Raw genomic sequence first — 10,466 nt, 5'->3', positions numbered from 1 at the left:
AACTTGGAGAGAGGGGGGGGGGGGGGGGGGGGATTGTATGTTTTCTGGTTACAGTGTTGTGGTTCTATACCTTACTGCTTCCATTTGTTTTTTAAGCTGAAGTTCTGTCACAAACAATCCCCTTAGCTGTTTTCACTAAACAACCAGCACCGTAAAACACCAAAGCATTGTAGATTGTCACAGTATGTAGTCCTCCATGTCACAGCCTGGAGAGCCCAATATGAAGGCGATAGGATGATGTCACAGGTAGGCAGCACTAGAGTCTGTACTGAATACCCAATGGGGTCCTGCCTTCACTTCCTTATGAAGCTTAACACCGTTCTCCAGACCGACCTACCTGAGAACTGCACTAGTCTGTTGTGCCTCCCATTTACACAGGGTAGATACTTCTCATGATATCATTATAGCTGAGAAACCATATTTAGTTTTTTGTTTGAAGTTCTGAGATGTAACCAGCAAAACAATTTTGCAGCCCTGTCGATGTTATCGCAAGCAAAGGACAAGTGAGCCGGCAGAAGGCTGAAGAAATCTACTGCTACCTCCATTATCCGTTCGATTCGCACATGCTGCCACCTAGTGACAGGCGGAAACAGAGTCTCGTATGATCACTGTATAGAATATTTCTACTTCAGTGTCCACAGGGTTGACCTTGGGGTATAGGTTGGGAACAAAATCCGGGCACCACGCAATTAAAGCTTTTAGCTCCCAGGATGCACTGGGTCCACTCTCCCTATAACCCCACCCCCAAGCCAGAGGCACCTCAGTTTTAGTTGGTGCCCGGCCGGAGACTGGTCACCCTTGGCGCAGGTGCACTGCTTAGCAGCCCCTAAGCTTAAAATTTATTTTAAGAGTTTTATTTTATTATTCTTTACTACTCTTCAGAGCTGCAGCATCAGACTGTCCAATGGACGTCTAAGCTGCCGCTCCTAAACCCCGCTGGCGCTGCAACGCCAGTACAGATCTGGGGATCGCAGCGGAACCCCAGAGTCTGTACTAGCCGGACTCTGGAGGAATCCCTGGGCTGCTGCTGGATCGACGGGGACAGGTAAGTCATGTGGTCACCGCTTGCGGTGACCCGCGTGTGCATGCAGCCTTATGCCTCCGGTCTCTGGGGACAGACCGGAGGCGCTAGCGGTGGGCTCCCCCTCCATGGAGGCATACCCCGCGTGTCCACTAGCACCTCAGCTCAGCGCGCCTTTCAATACTACAGTCTAGCGTCGCTGAGCTTCTTCCTCCACGGGCCACGCTTCTTCTGAGGTCTCCATCGGCCATTTTCTCTCTGGTGCTGCAAAACTCCTAGGATGACAGTGAGCCCAGTCCCCCTGCGTACCTGGCCATTTGGGTGAGTGTACACAGCACTACAGCCTTCCCAGACACTGAATTTGGGCAGTTGAATGTAGCGACATTGTGCAGTATATTATATATCATGCTAATGTATGTATATATTTTTCTGCATTGTATGTGACTTATGCTAGTGCTGACTGTCTGCTTTTTCTCTCACATGTCAGTGTATATCTATCCCTTTTCTTTACAATCTGCCCTAATACAGGTGTACCTAGGGTGGTTCTGAGACCTCTCCTGTATATACTTGTTAATTTCTACTTCAGGGTCCATAGGGTTGACCTTGGGGTATAGCTGGATCTGGATCCACGGGCACCACGCAGTTAAAGCTTTAGCTGCTCATAGGATGCACTTGGGTCCGTCCTCCTCTATACCCCGCCCCCGAGCCACAGGCACCTCAGTTTTGGTTGGTGCCCGGCCGGAGTCGGTCACCCTGGCGCAGTGGGGCTGCATTAGCAGCCCCTAAGCTTATTTTTAATTTTTTAAAGAAGATTTTTAGTTATTTATTTAATTTTTACTATCTTCTGAGCGGCAGCATCAGACTGTCTATCTGGATGTCCACGCTGCCGCTCCAACACCCCCCGCTGGCGCTGCGACGCCAGTACTGATCTGGGGATCGCAGCGGGACCCCGGAGTTAGTACTTGCGTGGCTCCGGGACCTCCCACAGACTGCTGCCGGGCTCACAGGGATCAAGGCAAGCAGCGCTATCAGCGCTAGTAGCGGCGGCGGGCTCCGCCTCTTCAGGAATACCCCGCACGTCCGCTGGACCACCAGGGAACCAGCATCCCTGGGGTTAATTGCTAGCCAGGGGAGGCAGCCTTCCCTGGCTTAGCGGCTCCTCCCCTCAGCTCAGCGCGCCTTCTCTCACATGTGCTGGCGTCTCTGAGCTGTTCCTCCTGCGGCCACTCCTCCTCAGAGCTCTCCGGCGGCCATCTTTTGCTGGCTAACAATGCAGACTCCCAGGCGGTGCGTGGACCGGTCCCCCTGTGTACCTCTCCTCTGCAAAGGGACAGTGTACGCAGCGCTATAGCCCTCTCAGACACTGAATCTAGGAGGTTGATTGTAGCTGAAGGTGCAGTGAGTAAATGGTCTTATTGCATTGTATGTGACTATTGCTAGTGCTGCTGCCTGTGACTTATTTCTAACTTACTGTCAGCTTATACCTATCCCTTTCCTTCTCCTACGGCCCGGCAGGTGTGTGGGGGAAGGGCTTTTTCTGTGGACCTCACTTATATAAATTAACTATTTATGAGGCCAGTCACATACAGTTGTGTACTCCACAGTACCATATTGTGGGCTGTTTGTGTTGCATACTGGTGAGAGAAGGGTGTTGACACCATAATTCCTCTGGTGATACGTATTCATTGAGTATTTACTGTATCATGTCTGATGAGTAGATTGAGCGCTCCGGGACTCCTGTGTTGTTTTCCTGCAGATGCAGTTCTGCGGGAGTGGATAGGGAGGACTTATCTCAGGATGGTCTGTGCGGGCGTTGCCAGCTGGTACCTGGCCCCTCTAAACCCCCTATGTCGTAGGATCCTCAATGGGCGATGCTTTACCCAAGTGCTGGCGTCAATTGCGGACCGTTTAGCGGTTCCGACATCGGTCCCTTCTAGGGCGTTGCCCCAGCAGACCATCCCCCATTCCCCGGGTATTCCACAGTTATTGCAGTCTCCCTCGGGGTCTCAGACTGTGGGGCCTTATGCAGGGTTGCCTATGTATGTTCAGTCTCCTCCTGTGACGCAACAGTCTGTGGTGCCTTTTCCGGGGTTTCCTCAGGCGGCTCCTCCACCCTGGGTGGATGTACTGTCCAGCTCTGTGCAGAGTCTGGCGGCCTCATCTTTGGCTTTTCAGTCGATGTTGCATATTGACTTGCCCCATAAGGCGTCCAAACGTCAGGTAGTGAGTTCTTTGAAGGCACAGCTGTCGGCCTCTGATGTCTTCAGATGACTGAGAAGTCCATGAGGACACTGACTCGGATGCCATGGTCCAGGAGATGGAGACTAAGTCCTCCATAAATGTGCCGGCATTGGTTAGGGCGGTGCGGGCTATCTTTCATATCGAGGAGGATGAACCGGCCCCTAAGTCTAAGTACCCTAATTTTAAAAAGGCTAAGGTAACCTCGAGTGTCTTTCCCTTGTCTGACCAGTTGACAGATCATATGGCGGGGGGCCTGGCAGTTGCCCAGTAAAAGATTCCAGCCACAAAAGAGGCTGGCGTCTAATTATCCTTTTCCTGAGGCTCATTGCAGGAAGTGGGAAACCCCTCCAGCGGTGGACTCCCATGACACCCATTTGATTAAGAGCGCTACGCTACCATTGCCGTCTATCTCCTCTTTAAAGGATCCCACGGACAGGAAGGTAGAAATCTGTTTAAAGTCCATTTACTCCCTCTCTGGGGCGGTGGCTCGTCCGTCCATGGCCATCTCGTGGGTGGCTAAGGCCATCGAGAACTGGGCTAACGCTCTGGAGGATACTGTCCCTGAGGATGCTCCTGATATCCAGAGAGCATTAATTGGACAAATGAGGGATGCTGCTTCCTATATCAGGGAAGCGTCGTTGGATGCTAGTCTGCTGACCTCTAGGGTTTCAGCGGCTGCTGTGTCTGCTTGTCAGTCCTTGTGGCTGAGGTCTTGGCGAGCAGATGCGGATTCTAAAAAGGGTCTGGAGGCCTTGACCTTTAATGGTGAGTTGTTATTTGGTCCAGACTTGGACAAAATAGTAGATACCTTGGCTAAATCCAAGTCGGCTTTCCTTCCTTCGGCCTCTGCGCCGGCTAAAGTGAGGAGCTCTGCTTTTCGGTCCTTTCGGGTTCAAGGTAAGGCCAAGGGTCAGTCCTTCCCGAAACATTTGACGACCAATGTCGCACCCAAGCCCCAAGAAGCAGGCATGGAGTGCTCGGCACCCTTCTTCCAAGCAGGAGGATAAACCTGCTGCCTGATGGGACGGGCCTCCCTCTGGGGGACCTCAGAGTGGGAGGCCGACTTCTCCAATTCGCCCAGTGCTGGCACAATACCACCATGGATGCCTGGGTTCGAGAAGTAGTCTCCCAGTGGTACACCCTATCTTTTCGGCTCAGGCCGCCCCACCAGTTTTTTTGCACGAGTCCTTCTCTGGACAAGACCAAAGCTTCCCAGATTCAGGTAGCTATAGAGTCCTTACTACAAGCAGGGGTCATTGTTCCCGTTCCGCAGTCTCAACGCGGGACAGGGTACTATTCTACTCTGTTTCTGGTACAGAAACCCAATGGTTCTCATCGCCCTATCCTGAATTTGAAGTCTCTTAACAAATACCTCAGGGTTCCCAAGTTCAGGATGGAAACGTTACGTTCCATCATTCTGGCGATGGAACCAGGGGATTACATGGTTTCCCTGGATATCCAGGACGCCTATCTTCACGTGCCCATAGCACCTGCACACCAGCGGTATCTGAGGTTTGCTATCCTGCAACATCACTACCAGTTTCGGGCGTTGCCTTTTGGCCTTTGCATGGCTCAGAGTGTGTTCACCAAGGTGATGGCAATTATGGCCGCCCACCTTCGGGGCCAGGGTATGCGGCTGCTGCCGTATCTGGACGATCTTCTGCTGGCGAGCCCCCTGTAGGTACTTCTTCGACATCTCCACCTGACAATTGCTTGTCTTCAAGCACACAGGTGGTTGATAAATTGGAAGAAGTCATCTCTGATCCCATCGCAACGGATGGTCCACTTGGGAGCCCTTCTGGATGGTCGTCAACAAAGGATTTTCCTGACCCCAGAAAAGGTGTCCTCCCTACAACTGAGGATACCCAGTTGCCTGAGCAGTTGCAGGGTGTCGGTCCACTCAGCAATGAGAGTCCTAGGGTCCATGGTGTCGGCATTCGACATGGTAGAATTTGCCCAGTTCCATTCCAGGCCCCAGCAGGGGCAGATTCAGTCCGAATGGAACGGGTTACCTCACCGGATCCGATCCCAGACGCTGGTCTTGTCCCTGGAAGTGCGCCGGTCTCTAGCTTGGTGGCTTCAGCCAGCTCATCTCATCGAGGGTCGCCCCTTTTGGATCCCGGACTGGGTTCTGCTCACGACAGATGCCAGTCTCTGGGGTTGGGGGGCAGTGACCGGCTCGTTGTCTCTTCAGGGCCGTTGGTCTGCGGAGGAAGCAGTTCTTCCCATAAACGTTCTGGAGCTGCGGGCCATGTACAGGGCTCCGCTGTCATCAGGCACCGCTCTTCACAGAAGGGCGGTACAGGTGCAATCAGACAACGCCACCATGGTGGCATACATCAATCACCAGGGAGGAACTCGCAGTCGAGCGGCGATGTTAGAGGTGTCTCGCATCCTGGCTTGGGCGGAGTGCCACCTTCCTGCAATCTCAGCAGTCTTCATCCCGGGAGTCCTCAACTAGGAGACAGACTTCCTCCGCAGTCACGACGTGCATCCCGGGGAATGGTTGCTTCACCCGGAGGTGTTTCAACTTCTCGTGGATAAATGGGGGCTGCCGGAGTTGGACCAGATGGCCTCCCGTCACAACTACAACTTACCTGTTTACGGCTCAAGGACAAGGGACGCAGGCGCAAGTCTGGTGGACGCGCTGTCGGTGAAATGGACATTTCACCTAGCGTACCTGTTTCCGCCGATCTCCCTGCTGCCTCGGGTACTACGAAAAATCAAACAGGACGGAGGCACGTTTCTGCTGGTGGCTCCAGCGTGGCCCAGACGTCCTTGGTACTCCGATCTCAGGAGCTTGTCCATCGACGTTCTGTACCTTCTTGCCTCAGCGTCGGGACCTGCTGTCTCAGGGGCCCTGCCTTTACCCGGATCTGGGTCGACTGTCTTTGACGGCGGGGCTCTTGAGACAGCAGTCTTAAGGTCCCCGGGATTTTCAAGCTCTGTCATCAGTACCATGCTGAAAGCGCGTAAACCTGCCTCTGCTTGGATTTACCACAGGGTGTGGCACACTTACTGTCAGTGGTGTGAGTCCAGAAACTTTGATCCTCGGGTGTTCAGGGTTTCGCCATTTCTTCAGTCAGGTCTTGACCTGGGCTTACGTCTGGCTTCCCTGAAGCTTCCCTGTCTGTGTGGTTCCAACGTAGGATCGCTACACTGCCTGATGTTCACACCTTTTTCCAAGGTGTTCTTAGTATCCAGCCTCCCTTTGTGCCTCCAGTGGCTCCATGGGACTTGGCGGTGTTCTTCGGGTTCTGCAGGGACCTCCTTTTGAGCCTCTTGAGTCGGTTGACCTCAAGTGGTTAACACTTAAGACTGTTTTTCTCCTGGCAATTGCTTCAGCCAGGAGGGTATCTGAGTTGGGGGCGCTTTCCTGTAGTCCCCCCTTCTTAAATTTTTCACCAGGACAGAGCGTGCTTCGCACACTCGTCCTGAGGTTTTGCCTAAAGTAGTCTCTAAGTTCCACATCAATCAGAAACTTGTGGTGCCAGCTTTTCAGTCACCTGATCTTACAGCTGGTGAGGCTTCGTTGGACGTTGTCCGTGCTCTCAGAATTTATGTGGACCGGACTGCTTCTGTTAGAAGGTTCGATTCTTTGTTTGTCCTCTTTGGTTTTCACAGGAAGGGTTGGCCTGCCAACAAAAACTGTTGCCCGTTGGCTTTGTTCTGTTATTCGTGAGGCTTATATACAGGAAGGTTTACCTATCCCAGCCTCTGTTAAGGCTCATTCCACTCGGTCTGTGGGTCCTTCTTGGGCTGCTAGATGTGGTGCCTCCGCTGTTCAGCTGTGCAAGGCAGCCACTTGGTCTTCAATTGAGACGTTTTTGAGGTTTTATGCGTTTGACACCTTTGCCTCTCAGGATACATCCTTTGGGCGCAGGATTCTTTCTGCACAGGAGCATCCCCGCCCTTAGTTGAACTGCTTTGGGACATCCCCAAGGTCAACCCTGTGGACCCTGAAGTAGAAAACAAAAGATATGGTAAGAACTTACCTTTGTTATCTCTGTTTCTACGAAGTCCATAGGGTCCACAGGGCGCCCGCCCTGACGCACCTGGCTTCAAAGGGGCTGTGTTGCTGTCGGTCACTGGTTTTCCGTCTCCCATTTTGTGAGTATGGTTTCTTGTGTGTTCCAGTCTTCCTTCTCTCTGTTTAGTCTCCTCCTCCGGCCTTGGAGGCTTACCAACTGAGATGCCTGTGGCTCGGGGGCGGGGTATAGAGGACGGATCCAAGTGCATCCTGGGAGCAGCTAAATCTTTAACTGCGTGGTGCCCGTGGATCCAGATCCAGCTATATACCAAAGTGAACCCTGTGGACCCTATGGACTTCGTAGAAACAGAGATAACAATGGTAAGTTCTTACCATATCTCTTGTTTTCTATAGTTAACCAGAACATGCAGTATAAATTAGAGCATTGTGGCTACGTACGTTTCACTCAGTAGAGTTATGTCAAGGCAACCTGATCGTGCTGCTCTATTGACACTCAGGAACCAATCATCTCGCTTCCTCTGATCATGTGACCTGCCCGACCAATCATAACAGGCTCTCCTCATGAGCCTATCTTATCGCTCGACCTGTTGTACATGTGACCAGCTGAGCAAATCGGGATTGAGTTTACCATTCAGTTAGAAGTCTTGTTATATGCACGATCTGTCTTCCCAACATCAATGTCCCTCAGCCTATCATCTCCAATGGTGTGTATGGTTCTATTTAGTTCCTACTGATCTCATTAACATCATTTAATGTTGTTTTTAAGAATCAATAGGTGTAAACATATAAAGAAGAGCAATCTTCAGTCCATAAACTTACTGTACTGATGTGTGACTGGTTATCTGAACAGTAATAATTACTATAGGACAGTTATGGTGCATACACACGGTCAGATCAGACAATGATAAAGATATCGTCTGATTGTTCTGCATCTGCTGGATGATCTTTATCAAACATCCAGCACAGCACTAAACGATCGCAGGTCCCTATAGTAACCTGGTCGATATCATCCAGGTTGGACTGCATGCATGGGCGATGGTCGTTATCGAGCATCTGTGCTCGCGCATCGTCCTTCATTTGGGGGTTGGAAGGGGCTAAAAGAATGGAAGATCTAACGATATAGTTATAGTTTATTTGGTCCTGCTAAATCTGTGTATCAACCATTAGTTCTATCTCCCTTAAACAATGTATATAACGATTTATATGTATAGATATCTCTTGGCAGATGTATATTAATTAGCCATATTATAATCCCAATACTTCTAGTAACTTGTATCTATTGAGAACCATGAGATGGATTTTATCTTAAAAAAATATAAAATTTTATAATTATATATATATATATATATATATATTTATTTATTTATTTACATTCGCACACGCAACATGTGAGAGGGAGTGAGGGTAACCAGTGAGTGTGGTGTGATGGTGAGGACACAAATAACAGTGAGAGGGAGTGAGGGTAACCAGTGAGTGTGGTGTGATGATGATGATGACACAAATAACAGTGAGAGGGAGTGAGGGTAACCAGTGAGTGTGGTGTGATGGTGAGGACACAAATAACAGTGAGAGGGAGTGAGGGTAACCAGTGAGTGTGGTGTGATGATGATGAGGACACAAATAACAGTGAGTGTGAGTGAGGGTAACCAGAGAGTGTTATGTGATGATGGTGAGGACACAAAACAAGAGATATGGTAAGAACTTACATTGTTATCTCTGTTTCTACGAAGTCCATAGGGTCCACAGGGTTGACCTTGGGGTATAGCTTGGATCTGGATCCATGGGCACCATACAATTAAAGCTTTAGCTCCCAGGATGCACTTGAGTCCATCCTCCTCTATACCCCGCCCCCGAGCCACAGGCACCTCAGTTGGTAAGCAGCCCAGGCCGAAGGAGTAGACTAAACAAAGAGAAGGAAGACTGGAACACACAAGAAACCATACTCACAGAAATGGGAGACGGAAAACCGGTGACCAGCCACACAGCCCATATGAAGCCAGGTGTGTCAGGGCTTCCCAACATCAATGTCCCTCAGCCTATCATCTCCAATGGTGTGTATGGTTCTATTTAGTTCCTACTGATCTCATTAACATCATTTAATGTTGTTTTTAAGAATCAATAGGTGTAAACATATAAAGAAGAGCAATCTTCAGTCCATAAACTTACTGTACTGATGTGTGACTGGTTATCTGAACAGTAATAATTACTATAGGACAGTTATGGTGCATACACACGGTCAGATCAGACAATGATAAAGATATCGTCTGATTGTTCATAGGGCCCTGTGGACCCTATGGACTTCGTAGAAACAGAGATAACAAAGGTAAGTTCTTACCATATCTATTGTTTTCTACTTTTAGGGTCCATAGGGTTGACCTTGGGGATGTCCCAAAGCAGTTCAACTAAGGGCGTGGATGCTCCTGTGCAGAAAGGAGAATCCTGCGCCCGAAGGATGCATCCTGAGAGGCAAAGGTGTCAAACGCATAAAACCTCAAAAAACGTCTTAATGGAAGACCAAGTGGCTGCCTTGCACAGCTGAACAGCGGAGGCACCACGTCTAGCAGCCCAAGAAGGACCCACAGAGTGGAATGAGCCTTAACAGGCTGGAACAGGTAAACGTCCCTGTATATAAGCCTCCCTAATAACAGAACAAAGCCAACGGGCTAACGTGTGTTTGTTGGCAGGCCAACCCCTCTTATGAAAACCAAAGAGGACAAACAAAGAATCAGACTTTCTTGCACAAGCAGTCCGATCCACATAAACTCTGAGAGCACGGACAACGTCCAACGAAGCCTCACCAGCTGTAAGATCAGGAGATTGAAAAGCTGGTACCACAAGTTCCTGATTGATGTGGAACTTAGAGACTACTTTAGGCAAAAACTCAGGACGAGTGCGAAGTACAGCTCTGTCCTGGTGAAAAATTAAGAAGGGGGGACTACAGGAAAGTGCCCCCAACTCAGATACCCTCCTGGCCGAAGCAAACACAGTCTTAAGTGTTAACCACTTGAGGTCAACTGACTCAAGAGGCTCAAAGGGAGGTCCCTGTAGGACCCGAAGAACCACCGCCAAGTCCCACGGAGCCCACTGGAGGCACAAAGGGAGGCTGGATTCTAAGAACACCTTAAAAAAAGGTGTGAACGTCAGGCAGTGTAGCGATTCTACGTTGGAACCACACAGACAGAGCCGATGCATGAACCTTCAGGGAAGCAAGAC

This window comes from Taudactylus pleione, unplaced genomic scaffold (genome assembly GCF_031769625.1).
Source record: "Taudactylus pleione unplaced genomic scaffold, aTauple2 ptg000652l, whole genome shotgun sequence".
NCBI lineage: Eukaryota > Metazoa > Chordata > Amphibia > Anura > Myobatrachidae > Taudactylus > Taudactylus pleione.
This window is presented reverse-complemented; position numbering follows the sequence as displayed.